The sequence below is a fragment of the Cicer arietinum genome, chromosome 3, assembly GCF_000331145.2.
Source record: "Cicer arietinum cultivar CDC Frontier isolate Library 1 chromosome 3, Cicar.CDCFrontier_v2.0, whole genome shotgun sequence".
Classification (NCBI taxonomy): Eukaryota; Viridiplantae; Streptophyta; class Magnoliopsida; order Fabales; family Fabaceae; genus Cicer; species Cicer arietinum.
In genome coordinates this window covers 41921806-41948823 of record NC_021162.2, presented here as the reverse complement: position 1 = coordinate 41948823, position 27018 = coordinate 41921806, and the positions used below count along the sequence as shown (strand labels likewise).

General features: G+C 31.3%; 3 non-coding genes and 1 pseudogene across 3 annotated transcripts; all 4 read left to right on the top strand.

The window, feature by feature from the left end:
- Positions 1 to 375: 375 nt before the first annotated feature.
- LOC140919765 (uncharacterized) overlaps positions 376 to 27018 on the top strand; it is a 28174-nt pseudogene continuing 1531 nt past the window's right edge.
- Positions 15229 to 15322, top strand: LOC113784474 (small nucleolar RNA snoR1). The gene has a single exon (XR_003470519.1). It is a non-coding gene; the product is annotated as a small nucleolar RNA snoR1 (small nucleolar RNA).
- Positions 15619 to 15697, top strand: LOC113784473 (small nucleolar RNA R12). Its single transcript, XR_003470518.1, has one exon. It is a non-coding gene; the product is annotated as a small nucleolar RNA R12 (small nucleolar RNA).
- On the top strand, positions 15836 to 15919 carry LOC113784472 (small nucleolar RNA SNORD24). Its single transcript, XR_003470517.1, has one exon. It is a non-coding gene; the product is annotated as a small nucleolar RNA SNORD24 (small nucleolar RNA).

Sequence of the window (27018 nt, the reverse complement as noted above, 5' to 3'; positions counted from 1 at the left end):
AACTGTTGGTGTGAAAAATAACAAGGTTACTGATGACACTTTGGTACCTAAAACTGTGGATATTGAGCAAAATATACCATTTCCTTCCCCTCAAAGGGTAGTGAAGACAAAGAAAATGGACGAGGCAGATAAGGACAAAGAGATCTTGAATACATTTAAGAAGGTGGAAGTGAGCATTCCTCTCATTGAAGCAATTAAACAGATTCTAAGATATGCCGAATTTCTAAAATAGTTGTGCACATACAAGAGAAGCTTAACAGGTAATGAAAGAGTAAACATGGGACGCAATGTATCAACCCTTTTTCCATCCCGTGTACCATAGGTAATAGTCAATTTGAAAATGCTATGTTAGATTTAGGAGCTTCCATTAATGTTATGCCTACATCTATTTTTAAGTCTCTTGCTCTTAGACCTTTACATAGTACACATGTTACCATTCAATTGGCGAACAAGAGTAATGCTCGCCCTGCTGGACTTGTGGAGGATGTGCTTGTTCGAGTAAATGAATTGATATTTCCTGCAGATTTTTACATTATGGACATCGAGGGAGAGAGTAAGTTCAACAGGGCACCTATCATCTTAGGCAGACCATTCTTGAAAACTACTAGAACAAAAATTGATGTACATGTTGAAACTCTATCCATAGAATTTGGTGATAGCATTGTAAAATTTAACATCTTTGATGCTATGAAACACCCCATGGAAGAGTATTCTATGTTTCAAATTGAATTACTTGTTGATTTGGTTGATGACACTTACCCCGATATGTTTGCTACTGATTTTCCTTCATTGTGTGGTTTTGATGATGTTTATACATGTGAATTATGTACATATATTCATGTGTGCTCTGTGTGTTCTAAGATCAAAGCTACTTTGCTAGTTGATCATTATGCTAATATTGATATTTCTATTGACATTATTGATTTTGTAGGTTTAGCTTCAACCACTAGTGTTGTACCCTCCATTGAGAAGCCACCGGCTAAAGAGCTTAAACCACTTCCTGAAAATTTGAAATATGCATATTTACAAGGGAGTGACAAGTTACATGTGATTATTTCAGCTAAACTTGAAGATGAACAAGAAGAGAAGTTGTTGCAGACTAATGGGCAAGCTGAAGTCTCAAAGAGGGAAATCAAACATATTTTAGAAAAGATGGTACAACCAAATAGAAAAGACTGGAGCCACCGGCTTGAAAAAGATCTTTTGGCTCATAAAACATCCTACAAACCACCAATTGGGATGTCTCTCTATCGACTTGTGTTTGGTAAGGCATGCCACCTTCTAGTGGAAATAAAGCATTGTGCTTATTGGGCAATCAAGAGTTGTAATCTTGAGATGGAGAAAACAGGTTTTGAGAGAAGATTCAATTGCAACAACTTGAAGAGCTTAGACTTGAAGCTTATGAGAACTCTCGGATCTATAAGGAGAAAACTAAGTACTTTCATGATAAGATGATTTCTAGGAATGAATTTTCCATTGGCAAAAAAGTTTTACTGTTCAACTCCCGTCTAAAAATTATGACTGAGAAACTTTGATCCAAGTGGATTGGCCCTTTTGTTGTTACTAACACTTTTCCTCATAATGCAATGGAAATAAAAAGTGAAAACACTAACAAAATGTTCATAGTAAATGGACAACACCTCAAGTTATTCCATGAAAACTCTGTGCTTGAAGATGCTACCATAAAAGAACTCTCCTTGGAAAAAGTCCACCTACATTATTTTATACTCTTATTTGTGGTTATTTAATCATTTGATACTCTTATTTGTAACATTTGATACTCTTATTTTATACTCTTCTTTTATGGTAGCTCTATTTTCTTACTCTTACTTTATACTCTTATTTGTGGTTATTTAATCATTTGATTTCATTTGTTATACTCTCATATGATAGAATTGTTATTGTTGTTCTTAATGATGTTTATTTGTGTACAAAATACCTTCTTTTTTTTCATCTTCAATGTTGGATTTTAAATACCATTTTATTTTTGGTTTTTTTAATCATTACATAAAAAATATTGTTGCTTTTGTTTGATAATAATCTATTCCTTTGTGTTATGTGTGGATTTCACTCGTGTTTTGTTTGATATTTTACTTGGTAGTATCTTCTAGTGCTATAAGGAGATATCGATGTTTGTTTAAAAATACCAAACATTTTTAAGGCTCTTTATTTCTGTGTGATTTGATTTGATTGCTAATATTGTTATTTTTCTAGACCATATATTTATTTAGAGTTGTAATTTCCTTTTATCTCTAATATTGGTCTTTTTGTCAAGTTTAGATTTTGAATGGTTTTCTTCTTAAAAGGAAGATGAATTTGTATGTCAAGGAATCTTCATATCTTGGTAAAGTTTTCTGTTGTGTTTGTGCATTTGATATTCTCTATGTTTTTTCATGGTATTGTTTGTTTATTTTTTATATAAACACTCTTTTTTTTTTATTTTTTTTATTTTGTGTTGTGGCGCTTCACTTTGTTTAGGTTAATTTTTATAATTTAGTTTATCTACTAGTGATAAAGTATTTGATTTTTTTACTTTTTTTTATGTAAAAGATTAAACAGAAGAACATAATTTTCATGATCTAGTTTATCTACAAGTGATAAAGTCTTTGATTTTCTTTATGATTTTATTGCTCTTGATGTTGCTGTTATTAATTATCTTTGTAATTGTTGATTAATTCCACAATATTGTTGTTGGTCCTATAACTGCCACAAGATTATCTACATCATAAATAACTACAATTTAAGTAAAAGGTATTTTCAAATTACTTTTGCTATTTCAAAGGATAAAAGCTCATTTAGTTTATTTTTAATTTTTATAATTGAATGAGTTTGCATTGCTTATTTGCATAATCCTTTGCTTGTTTGGTTGATTTTTTTGTTTGTTTACTTATCTTTCATAGGTTTGATGAAATACGATTAAGTTTTGTTCATAAACTTAAGTTTTTATTTATTTTAAAACTTAAGTTTTGGTCTATCTTTCTAATTTACTAGAATATAAGTTTGATATATGTGCAATATAATTTGTTAGATTGCTTGTGTGTATAGTTTATGATTGTATATTAGTAAAATTTAATTTCTTTATATTATTATTTGATACCTTTCAAATATGAAAATAGATTCATCCAACTATGATTGATAAGAGTTGGATTGACAAACCATTGAGATCAAAAGAGTTCTTAAGTGAAGTAAAACAATTTTTGGATTTTGCGTTTTCAAATTCTACAATGAATGGGAAAATTTGGTGTCCTTGTATTGCATGCAAATTTAGTCATAAGGGTGATAGAGTTGAGGTATCTAGTTATCTCTTATAAATGGGTTTTCCAACCAAGTACATATTTTGGTGCATGCATGGGGAAAAATGTGTGCAATCCAATGTTGAATTAGTGAACCAAGTAAAAGAAGTATTAGATAGGCAATATCCAATGCAAGATATGTTGAATGAAGTATTTGTTGGATTTTGATCCTTTGATTCCTAATTTTGACATAATTCACAATTCAACAATATTCATACTTAATATGATAAATCTAATATTTCAATTGAGCAAAATTTCAGGAACACCAATTCAATCCTACACACTTGGATCAATTGCTTGGAACACAAGAAATCAACAAAAGTTGAATTCTGAATATGTAAATCGATTGGGAAATCGATTTCATAACAAGGGTGTAAGGAAATCTTAAGTGTTTGTGAATGTGCAATCGATTAGGCAATCGATTAGCTTAATTAAAATAAAAAACTGCACAAGTCAGTAGCCTCTGATTTGGAGAGTAATCGATTGGTAAATCGATTGAACATTTCACAAATCAAACCTGATGGTAACACATCGATTGGTAAATCGATTGGATGAGTCACAGTGGCACTCCAGTGCTGAGGAAATCGATTGGCAAATCGATTGACAAAGTATCATTTGAAAAATAACCTCACCTGTGACAAATACAATCGATTGGACAATCAATTGTTAACACTTTCAATTTTGTTAAAGTTTGGTTGCAATCGATTGGCAAATCGATTGAACTAAACACCAGGTAAAAACTTTTCAGGAACATGCCACCAAAGCGATTGACAAGTCGATTGACATCAAATAGCTGAGTCACTGTTTTGAAACCAATCGATTGGCAAATCGATTAATGTTAAAACTGAATCACTATTTTGAATCACATCGATTGACAAATCGATTGACATCAAAAACCTGAGCCACTGTTTTAAACACAATCGATTGGCAAATCGATTGAAATAAACTTTTTGAAAACACAGTGAACTCAGAAGTTTGGCAAATCGATTGAGTAATCGATTGAAAATAGTTTTATTAAAACAGTTTCCCAGAAATCGATTAGGCAATCGATTTATACAGGTCTGGACATGTTCTGCTGAAAAGTGTTGTTTTAAAGAATCGATTGGTAAATCGATTAGCTTGTATAGTTTCAAGATTAAAGAAAAACAAGACTCGCGATAATCGATTGGCAAATCGATTTAGCACCTTTTATAACTTTACAAAATCGATTGGGAAATCGATTTCGTAGTTGGTTTTTCAGAAACTATATAAGATGTCTTTCAATCTTTATTCTCATAACTTCTAAGAACTTTTACATAACTTTTTCATAACTTTCATAATTTCTCTTATGCTCTCAAAAACGGTTCATGGCAACAAACTAACAACTTCATAATTGTGATTACAGATCTCAATACAGTTTGTTGACAATCTAAGAGAAATGATAATGTGCTCAAGAACAATCCATGAATATCCAGATTTGTGAAGAGCAACATTCATAAAGATTGAAGACCCTTTTGTTTTACAATCTTTATTCTTTCTGTAATAAAACTTTGAACGAAATAGAACGCAAGAAAAGCCAGCTCGAAACTGGTGGCTACTTTCTTGGTTGAGAGGATTCAACAAGAAAGAGTCGCACTTTGATTCTGTGATAGGCTGCTGAGTGTCTTCAAGGATCAGAGGGTATTCAATAGGAAAGATATAATTAGAGATTGATAGGTTTCAGGGAGGAAACTGGAAAATCTTTGTAATTGATTCTTTCTATTGAAGGAGAAGAAAATCTGAAATCCGATTGGATTTTCAGGACTGGACGTAGGTTGTTGTGGAACAACCGAACCAGGATAAATCTCTGTGTCTTCTTCTCTAACTCTCTCTCTTTAATTTTCTATATTGCTAACTTTGCATGCCTCAAAATTTAATTTCCGCTGTGCGCTTGATACTGATTAATTTGGTAACGAAAACTGATATATTTTCTTTATTGCGAGGTCACTGATACCAACAATTGGTATCAGAGCCAACTTCTTGAGAGGTAAAACTTATAAGAAGATGGCCTCAACTGACGTTCTGGGAGAAGGCGCTTCGTTAGCTCGACCACCAGCTTTCAACGGTACAGCCTACATGTACTGGAAGCAAAGAATGCTCATATTTCTGGAAGCAAGTGGCATAGATATCCTTGATGCTGTTGAAAACGGTCCGTACATTCCCAAGATTGCAGGAACTGACAACTCAATGATTATCAAGCCTAGAGCCGACTGGTCAGATGATGACAAGAAGAAGGTTGGTTTCAATGCGAAGGCTAAGAACATCATCACGTCCGCCCTATGTGCAGAAGAGTTCTTTAGAGTGTCCAATTGCAAGTCAGCAAAAGAGATGTGGGACATCCTCCAAGAAACTCACGAAGGTACTACTGATGTTAAGAGAGCTCGTGTGAATACGCTCATGCACGAATATGAATTATTTAGCATGAAGAAAGAAGAGTCAATCAGCGATTTGCAAACCAGATTCACACACATAGTCAACAACCTGCATGCACTAGGAAAAGATGTGGATAATGAACAGCAGATTGGAAAGATCATGAGATGTTTAACCAGAGAATGGCAGCCCAAGATTACCGCAATAGCTGAGTCTAAGGATCTAGCAAAGATAACGACAGCAACATTATTTGGTAAATTGAGGGAACATGAAATGGAATTACAACGACTGGATGAATCCGAAATGGAAAGCAGGAAAAAGAAAGGATTATGCTTGAAAGTACAAACCAAGCAATCTAAACCTGAATCCGATAGCTACTCAGATGGATCCAGCAGTGAAAAAGAAGAGACTGAAATCGAATCACTTGTCAAGAAATTTAAGAAGTTTCTGAAGAAGAAAGATAACAAATTCAGAAAACCATCCAGCTCTAAGACTAGTGACATCAAGACAGTTACATGCTACGAATGTGGTAAGATTGGTCACACAAAGTCGGAATGCTACAAACTGAAGAACAAGAATAGAGCTCACAAAGCCAAAAGAGCATATATTGCATGGAGTGACAACGATAACGATGAGTCCTCTGCCTCTTCGGATGAAGAAAAAGTGAATTTATGTCTCATGGCTCACACTAATTCAGAATCTGACAGTGAGGTTAGTTCGCAATTTAATCCAACATATGATGAGCTTCAAGAAGCTTTCAATGAATTGCATGATGATTATGTGAACTCCATAAAACAGTTGTTAAGCACAAAGAAAATGCTTGAACAAATGAATGTTGAACACAAAGAAATTGAAAATTTATGTGAACAACTGAAAAAGGATTCACAAGAAAAATCTGCAAAGTGCATTGAACTTGAAGATACTATTGCATCATTAAAATCTGATTTATTAAATTTTGCAAATAGTAAAGATAAGCTGAATGTCATGCTTAGCAATCAAAGACATGTTTATGAAAAATCTGGTTTAGGATATACACCAAATATGCATGTCAAAAGAAAAAATAAAAACAGATCTGGTATTGGTTATATGCAAACCAGAAATGTCAAACATGGTCAAAAATCTTCTATTGCTAAGAGTATGTATGACACCTTTACTAAACCAAACAAATATTCATCCTTTGATGGCAAATGTCATTTCTGTTGTAGAAAGGGACATTTTGTGTCTAATTGCAAATTTAAAAAATTAGCCAATCAAGGATGGAAGCAAGTTTGGATAGCAAAAGAATCTGTGTTTAAGACTGACCCCCCAGGACCCAATCTGAATTGGGTACCTAGATCCAAAAATTAATTATGTTTTTGCAGGTGTACTTGACATCCACCAAGCAAGATTGATATTTGAAAGTGGATGCTCAAGACACGTGAAATGAGACAAGTATGAGAATCTTGTCTTTAACATTAAATGAAGATTAAATGAAGAAAGATTGGTCAACATAGTTGTGTTGATGACAGAGAAAAAGAGTCAATGGCAGTTAATCAGAAGTTTTGTTTGGGATTAAATCGATTGAGTAATCGATTTCGAGTTTGCTCTTTGTTTGTTTAAAGAATCGATTTGGGAATCGATTTGGTTAGCCCAGACTTCAGATTTTGTGGAAAATATTTTGTAACAATCCCGAGCATCGATTTGGAAATCGATTGATTAAGTGTTCAGTATTTGACTTTTGGGACAATCGATTTGGACATCGATTAAGTAACACGGCAAATCGATTTGGGAATCGATTAGGAAAATGACCGTTGCGTACTTTTTTACTAGCCGTTGGACATCATAATTACACAATCGATTAAGGATTCGGTGTAACGGTAAGCAAATCGATTGGGCAATCGATTGATAAAGGTAAAAGTATAAAAACGAACAGGTCTAAATCGATTTCTTCACTGTTTCAACCCAGATTTATATTTTCTTTCTCTGCTTCATCTTCTTCCTCTGTCTCTGCAACTGATATCTGCAACTATATCTGAACTCTATCTTCACTCATCTCCTCTATTTGCAACCATGGCCCGCGTGAAACAAACACAAGCCCATACTCCTTCACCTTCATCATCTTCAACCAGTGAAACTCCCTCACCGCCACCTACTGTGTCTAAAAGAATTCCGATTCCTACACACAAAATTCTTGCAAAGGACAAGGGCAAGGCTCCTGCTCCTATTCCAGAAAAGATCAAGAAAAGGAAGGAACCACCAAGTGAGAAGTTGTTGGCTGATGCTATGAAAGAAATTGCTCAGAAGAAAAAGAAACCGGTTACTTCACCCCTAGTTAAGAAAACTCCAGCACCTAAAGAGAAGGATGTGGAAGTTATCATTCCAGCAGAGTTTCTTAAACGGAAAATTCATGAAGGCAGAACCCTAGACTTTGGTTTCTTTGATACAGAAGGCTTCACATTCCAGAATCATCTGAGATTTCATGGTCTTGAAGGTTTTCTTTCATCTACTTTGGACAGCTATCCGAAATTGATACGGGAATTTTATGCAAATTTCAAGCTCACTGATGACGGGTTCAAAACTCAGGTTAAAGGTAAAAAATTATCAATGTCTTTTGAAGACTTTGCTGAGTTGACAGGATTGCCATTTCATGGACAATCAATAGACGGCAGTTCTGATGCGGATGCAGCCGACGAAGGTTGGGAAGCATCGCTGGACAGGCACACTGCAGTGAAAGACATCATGGTTGATGGTTTTGTGGAAACCATCTCTTTGCCAATTGGTCAGATGAAGGTACAGCAACGCATGCTCATGTATACATTAACAAGAATGCTTGTACCTCGATCAGGAAATCATGCTGTTGTTCAGAAGCTTGATATTATATTATTATGGGGATTGTCCAAGGAACTTAAGATGAGTTGGACATGGATTGTGCTAAGGCACATGTTAGAAGCTTCACACAGTAAGATCATGTTGCCTTATCCGCAGTTGGTTACAAAGGTTCTCAAGCACTTCAAGGTATCGTTGTTGAATGAAGAATCTGCAAAGACTACACTTATCTTCGGCGAAGCGATTGTGAATCAGATGAAACTGAAGAAAGTAGATAATGTTTGGATTAGACCAATGCCAAATGTTGAACCAACTCCTCCACAAGCATCTGAATCAGCAGCTGAGGCTCCTGCATTTGTTTCAAAGCTGATGGAATTTATGGCAGCTCAAATGGAACACAACGCCAAAATATTAGAGTCAAATGCAAGGATGGAAGCTACCTTGACATCTATCCAAACATCCCTGAAATCAGTTGTTCAGGATGTTGCTGCAATTCAAGCGCATCTAGGCCTCAAGCTATCTTTTGAAGACATAGCGCATATTGGTCGACAAGCAACTGAGGAACCACAGCCAGATCCTCTAGATCGGTCTGCGACTCACGGTGAGGAGACACCAGCTGAGGATAATACAGCGGTCTCTACCTCTCCCCTAGATGATAGTGAGAACCAGCCCACTTTAGGAGATTAGATGGTCAAGTTTCTTATTTGTGTTGTCTTATTTTTGGTTGTCGTGCTGTTTTTTTGCTGTTTTATGTTTTATTAATATATATGTATGAGCAAATGTATTAATTGTTATCATATAAATACTGCCATACTACATCTGTTGCATATTTGTTTTGTTCTGATCTGATATACAAGTTATATGATTTCATTTCCTATGCTTATGTTCTTTAACATAGGGGGAGGAATTGTTTTCTGCCTTTTTGCCTTAATTGACAAAGGGGGAGAAAAATTATAACTTGATAACTTGATAATATGCTTGTTGTTGCATTATTAAGGGGGAGCATCTGATGTTGTTTGTTTTTGCTCTGATACTTAATAATGTAATGCTGATTTGATACATTTTGACACATGCTCTGATGATCTGTATTGGTACATATTTAATGCTATGAATTGGTTTCTTTGGTATGATTTTGAAATGGTTTGATATGCTCAAGTTACAATTGTATGAATTGTCAATTATGCCAAAAAGGGGGAGATTGTTGGATTTTGATCCTTTGATTCCTAATTTTGACATAATTCACAATTCAACAATATTCATACTTAATATGATAAATCTAATATTTCAATTGAGCAAAATTTCAGGAACACCAATTCAATCCTACACACTTGGATCAAATAGCTTGGAACACAAGAAATCAACAAAAGTTGAATTCTGAATATGTAAATCGATTGGGAAATCGATTTCATAACAAGGGTGTAAGGAAATCTTAAGTGTTTGTGAATGTGCAATCGATTAGGCAATCGATTAGATCAATTAAAAATGAAAAATGCACAAGTCAGTAGCCTCTGATTTGGAGAAAATCGATTGGTAAATCGATTGAACATTTCACAAATCAAACCTGATGGTAACACATCGATTGGTAAATCGATTGAATGAGTCACAGTGGCACTCCAGTGCTGAGGGAATCGATTGGCAAATCGATTGACAAAGTATCATTTGAAAAATAACCTCACCTGTGACAAATACAATCGATTGGACAATCTATTGTTAACACTTTAATTTTGATAAAGTTTGGTTGCAATCGATTGGCAAATCGATTGAACTAAACACCAGGTAAAAACTTTTCAGGAACATGACACCAAAGCGATTGACAAGTCGATTGATATCAAATAGCTGAGCCACTGTTTTGAAAACAATCGATTGGCAAATCGATTGATATTAAAACTGAATCACTATTTTGAATCACATCGATTGACAAATCGATTGACATCAAAAACCTGAGCCACTGTTTTGAAAACAATCGATTGGCAAATCGATTGAAATAAACTTGTTGAAAACACAGTGAACTCTGAAGTTTGGCAAATCGATTGAGTAATCGATTGAAAATAGTTTTATTAAAACAGTTTCCCAGAAATCGATTAGGCAATCGATTTATACAGGTCTGGACATGTTCTGCTGAAAAGTGTTGTTTTAAAGAATCGATTGGTAAATCGATTAGCTTGTATAGTTTCAAGATTAAAGAAAACCAAGATCGCGATAATCGATTGGCAAATCGATTTAGCTCATTTTATAACTTTACAAAATCGATTGGGAAATCGATTTCGTAGTTGGTTTTTCAGAAACTATATAAGATGTCTTTCAATCTTTATTCTCATAACTTCTAAAAACTTTTACATAACTTTTACATAACTTTTTCCTAACTTTCATAATTTCTCTTATGCTCTCAAAAACGGTTCATGGCAACAAACTAACAACTTCATAATTGTGATTACAGATCTCAATACAGTTTGTTGACAATCTAAGAGAAATGATAATGTGCTCAAGAACAATCCATGAATATCCAGATTTGTGAAGAGCAACATTCATAAAGATTGAAGACCCTTTTGTTTTACAATCTTTATTCTTTCTGTAATAAAACTTTGAACGAAATAGAACGCAAGAAAAGCCAGCTCGAAACTGGTGGCTACTTTCTTGGTTGAGAGGACTCAACAAGAAAGAGTCGCACTTTGATTCTGTGATAGGCTGCTGAGTGTCTTCAAGGATCAGAGGGTATTCAATAGGAAAGATATAATTAGAGATTGATAGGTTTCAGGGAGGAAACTGGAAAATCTTTGTAATTGATTCTTTCTATTGAAGGAGAAGAAAATCTGAAATCCGATTGGATTTTCAGGACTGGACGTAGGTTGTTGTGGAACAACCGAACCAGGATAAATCTCTGTGTCTTCTTCTCTAACTCTCTCTCTTTTCCAGCTAGAAACTGGTGGCTACTTTCTTGGGTGAGAGGTCTCAACAAGAAAGAGTCGTACTTTGATTTTGTGTTAGGCTGCCGATTGTCTACAAGGATCAAAGGGTTGATAGAAAGCCAGCTAGAAACTGGTGGCTACTTTCTTGGGTGAAGAGTGTTCAACAAGGAAGAGTCGCACTGTGATTCTGTGATAGGTTGACGAGTATCTACAAGGATCAGAGGGTATTCAATAGGAAAGAGATCATTAAGATAGATAGGTTTCAGGGAGGAAACTGGACAATCTGTAATTGATTCTTTCTATTGAAGGAGAAGAAAATCTGAAATCCGATTGGATTTTCAGGACTGGACGTAGGTTGTTGTTGACAACCGAACCAGGATAAATCTCTGTGTTTTCTTCTCTAACTCTCTCTCTTTAATTTTCTATATTGCTAACTTTGCATGCCTCAAAATTTAAATTCCGCTGTGCACTTGATACTGATTAATTTGGTAAAGAAAACTGATATATTTTCTGTTATTTCGAGGTCAAGATACCAACAGTATTTGGTGTCATAGATGATCAAGGGATTCAAGATGATGGACGATCAAATATTCCTAATAGTAACCACCCTATGGGTGCAAAGGATGCAAGTTATGAGGATTTAAAAAAAGTTAGAGAGTTAATGGAAGATGGGAATCAAGAACTTCATAATGGTTGCATAAAATATAGCAAATTGTCATTCATTGTTCGTCTATATCAAATAAAAAATTTATGTCATGCTACTGATAAGACATTTTCAATGATCATTGAGCTTCTAAATGATGCTTTTCCCCATGCTAAACTACTGACAACTTTCTATGAAGCAAAAAAAAAAAATGATTAAGATGTTAAGTTTAAGCTATGAGAAAATTCATGTATGTCCAAATAATTGCATGTTGTATTGGGGATCATTGGAGGATGAGAAGAGAGATAAACGTAAGAAGTATAATATGTCTAGATGGAAATCAAATGAAAATGATGGTGGTGAAAATCATGTAACAGATTTCCAAAAGAAAAAGAAGACAAAACCCGCTAAAGTACTTCGATACTGCCCACTTATACCTAGGTTGAAAAGGTTATACATGTCTGTTAAAATATCAATGCTATTGAAATGACATGCTACAGTGGCAAACTCTGATGGACTGTTAAGACATCCAAGAGATAATAAAGTATGTAAGGACTTTGATTCATTTTATCCAAACTTTGCTTCAGATCCTCATAATGTAAGACTTGTATTGGCTACAAATGGTTTCAATTCATTTGAAACTTTAAGTTCTATTTATAGTGTTTGGCTTGTGATGATGTACCTTTATAACTACCCTCCATGGTATTGTATGAAGCAAACTTCTCTTATCATTTGATTGAAATAAAGGTTGACATACTGGATATATAAAAAAAACATAACACACGTAGGTGAAAGTTGTAAACAAATGTAAATGTTTAATTGTATATTTGGATTGAATGATACATTAAATATTAGAATAATAGTAAATATAAATGTGTAATAAGTAATAAGTAAAAAAACATTCATATTAAAATTCAAATTTAAATATGTTATTCAACATTACATTTGGTTGAAAAGGTTAACATACTGAAAATATAAAATAAAAAAACATCACAAGACATAGATGAAAATAATGCAAATGTTTAATTTTATATTTGGATTTAATGATACAAAAAATATTAGAATAATAATAATAAATATAAATGTGTAATAAGTAACAAGTAATAAATCATCTATTTTATAATATATTAAAACATCATCTCAACAATATCCATCGACAACTCAGTTCTTCTTATGTAATTTTATCTAAATTTTGCTACATCATAATAGATACTCTGATGTGGCACCTTGAAAACCTTGCAACCATTATTTTTTATAACTATCTCACATTCATCCTTCCATTAAAATTTCTATTTTATTCTTTATTAGTCGTTCTTGTACCAATTTTATAATCGAAATTCACTCATTCTTTGCTCATCATTACATAATTATATCATATAATAAATTTGATAACTCTTATTTGTCTATTAAAATCATTCGGTTCTACATTCCAAAACTGTATTAAATGTAGCTTAAGTCCATCATATCATAAAATTCTTTGCATCCTCCTAGCTTTCATTCTCATTTTCGCTTCCTCAATAATAACTATTGAGTTCTAATTGCCGCATCCAATCATACACTTGCAATATATTGCAAGGGTTCATTCAATTATCAAGTTGAAAGTGCTTAACACATGAGTCTTAAAGCTTCATTGTTATAATATCTCAATTTCTTGAAGTTCATGATGTATTGGTTTGGTAACTTGCATATTATTAGTCTAACTTATTATAATTTGATTGTTTTTTTTTTTTTTTTTTATATTTTAAAATGTTTTTCTCGAAATACACTATTTAAATGTAATTGCATAGTCCTGAATAATATTTCTTCAATGATGTAGCAATTTTTGTGAATGCCCCATTTTTAAACTATTTCAATTTTGATGTTTCATTTTCCTATATTTTAATATTTATAACTCATAAATTTCATTTCAAATTGTTTTACTTCTATCATATGTGTACCATTGAAAACTTCCAAAATGTTATATAAGAAAATTGATCATTTTTTATCTTATAGAAGTATCATTGGTTGAATATCAAATATAAACGCACAGACAATAGCATACTGCGAGGTATTTAATTTATACAAACTCCAACATAACTCTTGAAATGCACTACCTATTTTATTTAAATAGTTCAAAAGATGGTAAATTTTTTAGTATATTAATATATGAGAAAAGGTGATAAAAAGATACAATAAACATTATCCCAAAGATTATTCACATATTTTTGATGTAATTAGAATTAGTTAACTATGTTCTACTCAACAAAATGTCTCGTTAGTTGTTTTTCTTAGGCCCTCTAGTGTATTAAAAGATAGTTGGTTGGTAATGATTATTTTTTCATGAGAATAAAATATTTTTTCACTCTTCTAATATGGATAAAAATATATTTTTGCATTAGTTCATAGTATTTTTTTTCATAAATTAATAAAATTGAATAACGTTTAAACTTATAATTTAAAATATATCATTTTCCTCTTACTGTTTTAATTATTTTTTACGTAATTAATTTTAATTTTTTTTATCAATTAGTTCAAACATTAATTTTATCAAACACTACAAATTTAATTCAATAATTTATCTACTATCAAATATCATTTAATATTTGTGTTATATGTTATAACTTCTTCATTTTTCTCTCAAGTAAATTATCTACTATAAACTACTTTTTATAAACATCTAAAGTTAATTATAAGAAAGAAAAAAAATACTGTCTACATTTATTAAACTTAACTATAAATAAATGTCAATTAAATTATTCACATTTAATGGAATTATTCCAAAAACATTTTTAAGTTAATTTTTTGGTTTTACAAGGATATGGTAATATAATTAAGAATAGATTAAAGAATGTATTTCTATTTAATTTTTAGATGAATTTGAGAAAACTAAATACTATTGAGGTGCATTTCATTATTTATGGGTACATTAAAGAAAACGTTGGTGCGATTAACAAACACATAACAATAAGACTCGGGCCACAAAAGCCCAAACGTAGAGGTATTTTTCTAACCGAAAACTAACTCTAACAAAAACTCTATAAAAATCACAAGTCTATCAGAGCTTAACAAACCCTAATTCCTTCATTCTCAGATTCATAGTTCTAGCGGCAGCAATTTTTCTACTCGTTTTGTATTTGCAATTTTTCTACTCGTTTTGTATTTCTTTTTTCCAAAATTCCTTTCAATGTTTTTTCTGAATTTTTGTTTAAACAAGGGCGAAGATGAAGAGTGCTGTTTATTTCTGACACCTCTTGTATGAGATGAATCAATCGATTCATCATTGAGCACATTAAGCAACTCTCTGAGCCCTGTTGATCCAATTTTCTCTATTTTTTTTTCATTTATAATTTTTTTTATTTTCTTCGCCTAATATTGCAATTCTTTGGTCATCGATTTGGTATGTCAGAGAATCTATCATTAGGCAATAATAACGTTTAAATTGTATGTGTGAATACAATATATAACTGTATTGTTTTTATATGTGCACTCTATCTTTAGCTCCGGTATTCTTATTCTGTTAGGATTTTCGGTGACAAGATAGATACAATTTTTTTTAATGATTTTATTGATAATTTTAAGCATGTCTATGGTTTTTATACGATGTTGAAGGATGATAGATTAGACGGAGTATCATTGATATTATTCATATGTGATATGATCATAATCAGCTACTTCTGACTACATCATGGAAAAACCCTTTTTGTTATTATTCTTGTGGAGTTTTGTTTGATTTATTTTAAAGTGGATTCATTCTCTCTTAATGAGTTACGATCTTTTTCGTTTTTTTGGTTTTGGATGTAAAATCAGAATTTTGAGTTTTGAGCCGGTGATGTAATAAAATATTTGCTACTCTTGATGGATATTTCTCCATTTGATGATTGTTAACCACCAAGATCGCTGAGGCTTACTAATTTTTTGATAATGTTTTGAATTGTTCTTTTTGTTAATTACGATCTACTTTTTAGGATCAATTCTTGTTTTAAATTAAAATGTTTTCGAAGATACTGGAATCAAAAAACATCTTAGAATATATATATATATATCTTATCTGTAATTTAGAAAAAAACATCTTATTTATAGAGGATATATCCTATGTATAATTTAGGTTGTTTTATTTTAATATATAAATTACTGTACTAAAAAAATATTATATTTATTATAAATTCATGTAACACATTATAAATTTTTGGTATTTAATATGTGTTTTTTAGTGTATTAAAATAAGTTAGGTATCAAATATTAGAAAGTAAGTCAAGATTACTTTGTAAATCAAGCAAAACAATTTAAGTATAAGTCGGTTAAGTAAAAGTAAATTTTATTAAAATTAAAATCAAGAAAACAAAATCATCAAAAGAAAATGTTAAGGCTCAAAATCTTGTTAAAAGTGCCAAGCAAAAACGTCAATCATACAATCATACATGTGCTTATTAAAATCATTCTAATAGGATTGAGCAATATCCAAATTCTAACATTACTTTATGTTTGCAACATAGTTATTTTTTTTTAATATTTTTCCAACAAGGCAAGTTCTGACTTAAAATATTGGTATCCTTTGTGCACTTTTATTTATTCAATTTAATGTTGTATATTTGTTAATGTTCCTTAAAGATTTTTGCAAGGTTGATGAATTTTATTTCTTTTGGGTATAACTTTGTCAATGTGTTTAGAATCACTTTGATAGAATCTCAAGATCTTTCTAGTTTAGACACACTTTGACTTGGTGGACAATCAAAATTATAGGGAGTCCCAAATCAAAAAAAAAATTATATGACTGCAGTCTAATATGATGTAGTGGTAAGACAACCAATCATTCCAAGGATGACAATACAACTTTTGAGGGGTAGATTAACATTAAAGTTTTATCAACAAAAGTAGTAACTAATAGACAACTTTATGTGTCTAACACAATCCATTAAAAGAAAATAGTGTGTTGTACCAAAGTTAAAAAGTACGGGTAAAAGGTTACTTGTAATTTCACATTTTTCTTAGAAAAATTCACTAAGATGAGATATGTTTTGTTCATTAATACAATACACCCGCTCCTTAGTAGTTGGGCATGTGGTTCTAGTAGCATTCACTGAAGTTACTGCCTTGCATGCTCTACAACACTTACCAAGGTGTCATGACATAAATAAATAGAATTGTCAGAAGAACAGGGATTTGAATTGTGACCCCTTTTTTTATCTACACTTTTTAAATCTTTCTTAAGATAAGACTTGTATATATGTTTAGTATAATGAACTTACTCTTATTTGAGGAGGTTCAAGAACATAAGATGATAAAAATGTGATTTACTGAAATAACAAAATATTAAGTAGATATCGGTAAGGAAATCACACACAAGAAATATCCAAGTTTACTCAATGTGAGATAATCCAGTCCCCTCCACTTGTGAGATTATCACTAGTAAGTTAAACATCCTTTCAATTTAATCTTCCTCTTTTGACAACATTGGACTATAGACTGATATTGTCCTAGCTTCAACAGACTTACACAATTCATTCAAAATTTCTCTCAACTAGACAAATTTGATGATGTTTACACAAGATGATAATGATAATTGTTTGGATCTGATCACAACACTATTGATATAGGTTGAACTAACAACACACTCAAATGTTTGATCCTAAAATCTATGAAAAATAGCAATAATGTGTTTCTTGATAATTGAAGAGAACATTGATAGCTTTTCACTTAAGAAATTGGAATATGATTGAATGTAGTCTCTTGGAGATTGAAGCTTGTAGAACCTTCTATATGTAGACATTGTAAGGCTTCTTTTTGCGTGAAGGAAAATTATAATCGTTGGGCAAATGTTTCAAGTTGTTAGAGTATCTTGCTTGAATGTCCTCTAGGATCTGGGTTAATATAATTTTTAATCTTGGCAAACATCATGTTTTTTGAGAATATTATTGGTCATCCTGTTCTATTACGGAGACATCCTCATTTTTATGTAGACATCATCTTCTATATGAAGATGGTAGAGTAGTTTGATCATTTTCTTGATTCCTTGTAATCATAACCAAGTTGTTTGAAGAATTATGACTTTTACTAGTTTTGATGATAACAAAATTATTTTTTGGGAACAACTTAAAGTACTAATGTTTTGTTTAAGTGTGAAGTTCTCAGATCAAGTATTTTATAAGACTTTGTGCTGCTTCTTCTGATGTTCGACCATAATTAAAGGAACATATACTCCGCTCTGATTTCCGTAATCTAAGTATGGTGAACAGGCTTTGAAATGCATCTGATGACTATCTAATACAAAAAATGTTATGATTGGTTTGCCCCTGATGCATAAACCAACATATGTTTCCTTCTACCACTGATTTTCTGCATTTGATGGAAGTAATCGCTCTGAAGTGACAAGCTCTAAAAAAGTTAACATTCCAAAAAGTCAACACTCAAGATAGCCAACGCTCTAAAGAAGACAAATTTGTTTATCATTTGCCCAACACCCTAGATCTATTATTTTTCTGAAGTGCTATGTGATATACTCTTATAATGATATCTTTCTTTTTTTCCCTTCTATTTCCATATCAAAATACGCATCATAAATTAAAAGGACTAGTTTGGGACAAGCCTTAATGGTTAATCAATCTCTGAAATATTTGATACAAAAGATCACGATTCATGATGATTTCTTGAAATCAGGACAATGACTAGAAACCCTAATTCTCTCTATAAACAGACGTGCAACCTCATTGATATAAACAAAAATAATAGAACAATGTATCAAATAAGAACAATATACTTGTCTTGCTCCTTTGTTTGTCTAAGAACTAAGAAACAATTTTCTAAGATTACAACTTTACAAACACCTTCTTGTGAAAGTTATTCAGAAACCCTTAAACCTTTCATTTTTGTAACCTAAGCTTTAAAAGACTTGAACACAATATTTGACTAAGGTGTTTAGCAGAAATGTGATTCATTTTGTGAATTAATTAATTAAATCCTTCAGGTTGAAGGGATTTGACGTAGCTACTGTGTTGGTGGTGAACCAAGATAAAATGGTTGTGTTGCTTTGCGTTTTGGTCTATCTATTTTGTTTTCGTCATTTATTTAATCTTGTTAAAACGATTTTTAATTTGAAACACAATCCCTTTTTTTTTCTCGTTCTACACTTGTGACAAATTACAATGAGTTTTCTATTGTAGTTGTAGTGCAAAACTTCCTCTTATTATTGTCCTCATGTCTGATTGTTATCAGTATTTAATATTCTTCATGATCATGTATGAGTATAACAGAGAAATAGAATCATATCTACATAAAATGTGAATTTTTTCTTTGCACAAGTACACACTGTTAGTTTCTTTCATTCATAATATTCATTGTTCTTTTGATATATGAGAGAATATTCTTTCATAATTTTGTCTATTTGTTTGATCAATAAAAGTAACATTCCTTTTTCTATTTATGGCTATTTTTCATCACTAAATATTCATTATATTAAACCAGACTAATGATGAACACTTCCAATTTTGCGGATGATGAACGTGTTTGAACATGAATATGTTTCAAAAACTTTATTTTTTTTACAGATAAAAACATTGTTTAAGCTTCATGAAAACATGTCTTATGATTAATATACTCAAGAGCATATGTTCCTTTGCAACATGTGCATAGGAAACAATGTGTAAATGAGTAGAATGTTGAATAAATTCATAAGGCAACCTACATATGTGATATGCAGCAATTGTTGTGACATAAACTATGAGAGCTTTGACTTTGACTTTTGGACTTACTTTTAAAATTAATAAGTGTCCAAATCTTGTGGAAAACATCACTTCCATTTCTTAAGATGATAAGAGAAGATGTTTTGCTGTAATAAAAGGATAATTGTTGTTCCATTTATTTAACTGATGTTTTCAATGTTAGAGACCTTGAAAGACACAAACTATGTGTTGTTGTTCTCAAGTTGGACATACATGCAAATATGTTCAAATCCAGTTACTTGATTCTTATACACCTTGATATTTTTGTTTAGGCCATATAAGTAAGAAACATATTCTGAGTGCCATTGGAATAGACCAATTGACTCATTCAATTGGAAATAGTTTGACTTTTATGATAATTACTTATTGGAAAGGATGACTATGCTTTGATTATCAATCTTGATGAAAAAGGAAATGATATTTTAGCATGATACAAGAGATGTATATGGGCCACTAAACATGTTTGTAAAAGATAGATTTCTTAACTTCGTTACATTTACTATTGATTATAGTAAATGGGTATTTGTGTATCTTATTAAACACAAATTAAGATAGTTTCAAAGTATTCAAAGATTTGAAGAGAGAAATAGAATATCATATTAGCAATAATATTAAGATTACATGATTTTACCAGGATGGTTAATATATAAGCTAGAATGTTGACGACTATCTAAATTAAACCTTGTTAGACATGGTCTAATTTACTATAAGTAAGTGAAATATAATAACTTTTTCTTAAATCTGAGTTTTATACAATTGTTTCTAAACTAATAATCATATTCCATCCGATGCTATAGATTCTATATGAGATATGAAATGAGTTGAAAGGCTAAAACGAAAATATAAAGATTTGACTTGTCAAGTTAATTTGTTTTCTAATAAGCTTGAAATCAAACTAAATAAATTTAATTTGTGGAATATCCTTAAGAAACTAAAGATACTATTTGTACAAAGTCTCCAATGATAGAAAGTTTGTCGTTGAAGTTGATGTACTCCTTATATATGTTAAATAACTATAAGAACCAGTGGAAAAATTATAGAAATTGGAGAGATCCAAGCACCACAATACCTATATGTAATGGGATATTAATTGATTCCACAAGTGTTGTGAATATGCCAATTAACCATATGATCTTTGGACGTTAATGGAATTGCCCTTATGGATATATGGTGCACATGAGTCTCCAACTAAAGACTGGAAGGGATGGTATACTGAATATTTTTAAGCCATGTGTGTTAAGAAAGGTTTAATCCAAACCTAAGGTATAGACTATGGTGAGATTTTCTCATAGTTAAGATGCTTAAATTCTTCGCAGATTCTCTTGTGTGCATATAGATGTTTGCGGGGGCATTATTGATTCTGGTCTTATATGTGAAAAATGTCTAAATCGTCAAATAATAGTGTCCCTACGAAGTTTAAAAGCATATATGATAAATGTTTCTTGATAAAGGATGAGGCCAACGTTTTCTAAGGGTTATGATTCAAGATATATTGAGATAAATCTCTAAAGTTGTTTGTGAAGTAGTAATGTCGATTTACAAGGAAGGGGGTTCGAATTGTAAATGTTCCTACTTAAAAATTCCTGAAAAACTTAAAGATTTAACTCAATAATGATCTTGGTTAAGAAAGCACAAAACAAAGAACGTTATTTGTTTTTACCAGAAAACGGAGAACGTTATTGGTTAGCTTAAAAAACAGAAATCCAGTTTATATTTTAATTCAAGTAATTAATCAGGCTTAATAAATAAGGAGATAAGAGAAAGAATACCACACAATGATGTATCCTGGTTCACCCAACTGGGGCTACGTCCAGTCGTCATAGATGTGAGTTTTTCCACTAAGTGTTTAAAACAAAGAACCTTCTTGGTTTTACAGCAGCTAATTTAGATCAACCTTGATATGTTACAAGCTCTATTTCTTTCTACCCATAAAGAGAATTAATCAATTTACCTATCAACCTTGATAGGATTTCTAACAATCTTTTCAAACTATATTAAACTCTTATAGTTTGAGTTTTACAATAATAATGAGATTATTTTGAAAGAATCTGAGATGTTTCAGCTCTTGTTTGAGAGTCGATTCTTTACAAAGGATTCAATACAATAATAACAAAGAAATGTGTATAATCAGAACTGAATATTTCTTTGGGAAAATGATAACTTCAAGTATATGAATGTGAATGATTTGTAAGACTTGATAGCACTTGAACTTTTTGTTATTTTCATGAGCATTAGCCTTTATTTTATAGGTGTTTTGGAGCATTTAATGATGGTCAAAAAAGTTGTTGGTAGTGCTCTGTCTTTTTGACCAAAGCTAATATATATGAATAAAAATATTCAGCATTTCAATAGATTTTATGAAATATGTTTGATTGGACTGGTTTATTCGTTCTTGACTAGTTTAATGATCCTTCATGCTTCTCATAGATTTGTTGATGCGATATCTTTGATCTAGAGATTCGATTCTATTGAAAACAATTTGAAGAATGATGATGAACTTCTACAGATGTATGGAGATTGATTGTGAACTTATGGAGAAACAGAGATTGATAATCAATATGGCCTGTCAGTTAATGAACTTTCTAGAGATTGATGATCAATCTTGAGGTTCACTGTGTGATCATTCTGGACGAATTCCTGATCAATCTGGATGACTTTGTATAGACTAAGATTGAGTAACTTTCTTGACAGTATAAGCAGAAGAAGGTTCATACTTGTTGTAACTTGCTTGATTCATGAGCTTTTATCTTCGTGATTCGAATGCCTTCTTTAACTACAATGGATCCTACTTGTTCCTTGCCAAGCACTGATAATATTAGCATGAAATTCAGAGGCATAATCTTTCTTGAACCAATGGAAATTGATTGATCTTTAGGCTGTACTGATCAATCTTGATCCTGGAGAACAGTCTCCGTTTTATCTAGAATGTTCTTGTTTCTTTATCTGTTTAATTTTTATCTGATTTCTTTGCTTTGCTTGATTCCTATCTTTAAATTAATTCACTTAAAAGCACAGGTTAAATTAACATAATATTTTAGAATCATAATTATCATTCTTAATTAACCTTTGTTTATTTTCATCAAAACTATAACTTGAGAGTTTGTCTTAACAGTTCGATCTTAGTAAACTTACATATGATAAAATCATTATGATTTGTCTATGAGACAATTTTCTATCTCATCACTTGAGAAACAATACATCAAAATGATTTCATTTGTTGTGGAAGTTGGAAGCATCATGTATATCAATCATTATAGTTATTTAAACCATGTATCTCATAAATTGTACTTTACTGAATGTCATTAATTTGTAATTAAGAAAGAAATATGGTAAGCAACATACCAGTTTAATTTTAGTTAATTTCACTAAATTGTAATCAAGAATATATTTTAGTATATAACTGATTAAACAATATGCTAAAATAGTATCTTGCTAAGTTGTAGCATGATACTTACGCTAGATCAATGGATGTTACATTGATGTTTGATTGGCTCTAGTGCTTGTGAGAGATTGTTGATGTACGCCCTAATGCCGACCTATTTTATAGAAACTATTATTTGTATCATGGATTTAAATCATAAGTCTAATTTTAGTTATATGCACAAGACATCATTTATTATGTTATTAACCGTATAGTATAATAACGTTCTAAGAATAGATAGTTCATTTAATAGAATATCAAGTGTTACTTGATCGTGAGACCCTATAGTACATTAGAACACCACTCTTAAAGTATCTATAGTCAAATTATTATTGTGAATTAGGACAACAATAATACATTGAGACTATTATGTGAGTAGACTGATGACTGCATCTCACGAGTCATGAATATGAGATATCAAGTCGTCACATAGGTATAAATATTAGGATTAATAATTATACTGGATTGATCCACCATGAGAAAAATATAAAATTATTGTGTAAGTGTCATTAGCGGTTCTTATGCGATCAAAATGATTATCCATTTGACTTGAAGTCCCTACGATCATTACAATGCCACTTTGTAGACTTTAAGATCATCAAACACTGTTTGTAACAAGACAATCATAAAAGTGGTTATTGGGCATGTTATAAACCATATGGATGGATGTGAATGAGGTAGATAAGATTCACCCCTCCTATATAACATAAGTTATGTCTTGGGTCACTCGATATATTGAGATTGTGGAAATGCATGACCATGCTATAATTGACCAATATGTGATATTGAGTTCATTGATTTACGTGTCTACTATGATATCGAGTAAATAAAGAATTTAACATTTCAAGGATGACACATATTGTGATTTGCATTCAATTAGACATTTGGGCGAAGAGATAATTATTACACATCAAATAGTGACCGCTGTAAGGTTTAAATCGTATCACCAATAATTGTTTATAATATTTTATATTATAAAACGTATATATAATATTTAATATTATTACCATTTAAGAGAGAACCTAAAAGGTCACATACATATTGTACTGACAGCAAAACGAATGATTAAATTAAATAAGATTTGGTTTAGTTATATTTAAATTATATTAAATATAATTTAATATGTTAATATATTTATAATTTACTTAATTAAATTTGATTTGATTAAATAAATAAATGAGGATTGACAATTAGTTGAATTTAATAGGATTTAATTAATAATTTGTATTTATGTTATAAAGTTTTAGTAAATATAATCCTTTAGGACTTATTTTGGGTTGAGCACAAAGCATGAGTTTTAGGATTGTAGTGGCCCTTCTCTAATAATTGAAGAAGATTGTTCTCCTAAGTAACCTAGATTGCCACTATCATCATAGAATTACTACCACAATGTTTCGTTTTGTGCTCGCATAGACTATATAAAGACATCAGTAATATTTGCATTGGTGATAAAAGTAAAAACACGCTTCAAGAGAGATACTTTGTATTGGTCAGTTGTTTCCTCGATGCTTCTAGAGGTAAACACATGAGGCCTTCTAGTGAAGTTTTATGCTTACATGATCTTCATCTAATGGATTTCCAGATCTTGAGATTCATTTTAAAAGTCTATCTCTAGATTTTCCAACAAGGACATCTTCAATCTTAGTAGAATTATTTTTACATATTACTCTATTTTCTTTGATTTGAGCTTTGTCAGTGTTTAAAGTAACTAGTTGACATAAATTACATGATTTAGAAATAATTACCTCTTCACCATTTGATCTTATTGATCATAGCATTTGGGCACATGTTTTTAGCTTTTTAGTTTGATATTTTAAAAGCTCTTTATAGCTTAGATTAATATTTTTAGCTTGTTTCTAAACTTGGGGTCAAATTTGAATTATAATTTTATTATTTGCATTTTAATTTTATTATTTGTATTTTGACTCTTTCTCGCTCTTTAGTTCATAACTTGAGCTCTGGATATCGGATTGGTGCATATGAGCAAGCGTTGGAAAGATAAAAATATGAGCTACAACTTTTGTGTTGAAAGAAAAGACCAATTCCGAACTTTACTGGGTCTAAATTTCAGATTTTGTAATCTGGATTTTTTTAATAATTTTAATTAGCGGGTTACTTGTTTTTAAACCCTAAAGCCCAATATCAAGTACTATATATTGGCAGTTTTATTTCTTTTCTAAGAACGGAAAAATTAGGATTCAAATTGCTACAAGAAATAAACAGTTTTATTTTAATTTCATGAAAGACTAATTTTATAAGATTAATCCACGAGTTCAGAGTTTCATCAACAACTTGAAATTCAGGTTACACTGTCAATTTAGATTCATGATTCTATTCTTGTTTATTTGATTATATTGATATTTTGATTGCTTAAATTGGATTTAATTAGGATTGATTAAATTTATTTGACATAATTTGGTTTCAATTTCTAATTTAATTGAATTATAATTTTGCGACGCTTGATCGTTAATTGTAATATTTTGATGATTGTGATGCTTAATCCAATCAAAGAAACCAAATTCACATAGGATTGATAACGCTTGTTTGATCAATTCTATAGTCAAATAAGAATAGAATCACAAATTAGAAATTAAACTCATTAATAGAATTTGTGATAGGTCTGAAACTCGAATAGGTGGATTAATCGTTTTGCTCATCTGTTAAATAAAAAATCTAAAAGACCCCTTTTTAATTTCAATTCAGTTATTATTATTATTATTATTATTATATCATAAGTCCTTGCAAAATGATTCGAGTTATTACCTCTATTTACATTTGATCAATTGTATTTGACCCGTGTGCGACAGCGAATCAAATTGACGTCGTTGTCGGGGACTCTCTGATAATAATATTAACCCCGAAATTTCACCAAAAAATCAGGAAAAAAATCAGGAAAAAAATCAAGGAATAGGAGTCCGTATAAGTACCTTATACGGGAACGACCGTCAAAATCCCAAATTCCTTCGTTTAGACTATTGTTTGATTTTTTTTGAATTTTTCATATTCTCCAAAAATTCCAAAAACATTTGTATTGCCTTTATTTGATTTTTATAATTTTTTGGTGGTACTTTTATATTTCTTGGATTTTATTTGTTAGGGTTTTTGATTTTTTACTTCAATTTTAGCATTCGAGACATTGTTGGAATTTTCAGAATTGTTATTTTGTATTACATTGTTATGATGATGCATGATTAAGGCTAGTTTTGTGAATCTTCATTCTCTTGAACCTGAAATGGATATGAAATTTTATTTACGTCGTAGACTTAATAGAACTGCTAGTGTTAACGAGTTAGAGTCAGATACTGAAATTGACAATTTGTTGCAAAATATGGCTGATGCGAATAATAGAACCTTAAGACAACTTGTTGCACCTAATGTCAATTATAATGTATTATGTAACACATATACTGAAGTTACTGTACCATTTGAACTTAAATCTGGTTTAATACACTTGCTTCCAAAGTTTAATGGTCTTGCAGGTGAGGATCCCCACAAACACTTGAAGAAATTTCATATTGTGTGTTCTACCATGAAGCCTCAAGGAGTCACAGAAGACCACATTAAGTTGAGAGCCTTCCCATTTTCACTCCAAGATGCTGCCAAGGACTGGTTATACTACATTCAACCAGGTTCTGTTACAAGTAGGAATGATCTGAAGATATTGTTTCTGGAAAAATTCTTTTCTGCCTCAAGAGCTGCTTCAATCAGAAAAGAAATATGTGGCATCATGCAGATTGACCGGGAACCATTACATGAGTATTGGGAGATATTCAGGAAATAAGTGTCAAGTTGTTCTCATCACCAGATTTCTGAACAATTGCTCATCCAATATTTTTATGAAGGCTTGCTATCTATGGATAGAAGCATT